This window comes from Octodon degus, unplaced genomic scaffold, assembly GCF_000260255.1.
Source record: "Octodon degus isolate 3935 unplaced genomic scaffold, OctDeg1.0 scaffold00008, whole genome shotgun sequence".
Lineage (NCBI taxonomy): Eukaryota > Metazoa > Chordata > Mammalia > Rodentia > Octodontidae > Octodon > Octodon degus.
In genome coordinates this window covers 15,401,692-15,403,110 of record NW_004524584.1, presented here as the reverse complement: position 1 = coordinate 15,403,110, position 1,419 = coordinate 15,401,692, and positions in this window count along the sequence as shown.

Sequence of the window (1,419 nt, the reverse complement as noted above, 5' to 3'; positions counted from 1 at the left end):
AAAAAATAAAAAGGGGCTGGTGAGATGGCTCAGTGGTCTAAAGCACCTACTTAGAACAAGCTTAGCAAAGCACAGGGACCGCGGTTCAATCCCCAGCACCACATGCCAGCCAGCCTGCCCCCTGGTGGGCTGAGCTGGCCACACACACACACACACACACACACACACAAATTAAAAAATAAAAAAATAAATCAACCAACATGAAATACCTTTTAACCATGTAAGAGCAATATTTCCAACAAAAATACATTCTCAATGGCCCCTACTACTGATTTTTCAAACATGAATTGATATTTCACAATTATTCAGGTATTACAAACATATACTGATAAAAATGTTTAGGAAAAAACAAGCCAGGCCAGGGAGATAGCTCAGTAGAATAAGCACTTGCCTGGCAAGCACAAAGGCCTGAGTTCAATCCCTGGTTCTGAAAAGAAAAAAAAAAAAAAAAAAAAAGGCCAACTCCTACCCCCCACCATTATATAGTCAATTTTCATTATTCGCAGATACATATTTGCTAATCTGGCTACTCATTAAATTTTTTTTTTTTAATTTTGCTTATTTATGTGTGTGTGTGTGTGGCCAGCTCAGCCCACCAGGGGGTGGGGCTGGTTGGCATGTGGCATGTGGTGCTGGGGGATTGAACTGCGGTCCCTGTGATTTGCTAAGCTTGTTCTAAGTAGGTGCTTTAGACCACTGAGCCATCTCACCAACCCCTACTCATTAAAATTTGTAATCCCTGAACTAATACTTTTGTGGTCATCTGCAGACATAGTTGTCTAAATGCTCATGTTGCTGGGCATGGTAGCACACGCACTATCCAAGCACTTGGGAAGCTGAGGAAGCAGGATCATTCCAAGTTCAACACCAGTCTGGGTTACAAAGTGAGCTTAAAGCCAGCCTGAACTACACAGTGAAAAACCTTTGCTTAAAGTTTCATACTGTGAACAAGTGCCTAGAACCTTGAGCCACAAAATTCTGTACTTTTTATGAGTAATTTCATTGTGTAAAATGGTTCTCAAACATAGCATTAAAGTGCTGTTAGTGTTCCTAAGCACTCAAACACCGTATGTACCTTATGGGAAAAATCTGTGTTGGATAAGTGTCATTCAGGCATAAATTATAATCCTGTTGGCTGTGAGTTAAATGTTAATGAATCAATATATATTACGTAAGGCATTTTATTTTTTTTTTTAATCTTTTTTTTGGGCAGTAACAGGTGATACACTAAAGTTTAGGAGACTTCTTTTTTCTTAAATGTATTTGCTACTGGGTCTCACTACACAGCTTGGACTTGTAGTGATCCTCCTGCTTTCAGCCTCCCCAGCGCTGAAACAGGCCCTTGCACTTGCCAGGGAAGAGCTTATTCCACTAAGCCATCTCCCCAGCCCCAAAGAACTGAGCTAAGGGGCAGGCCCC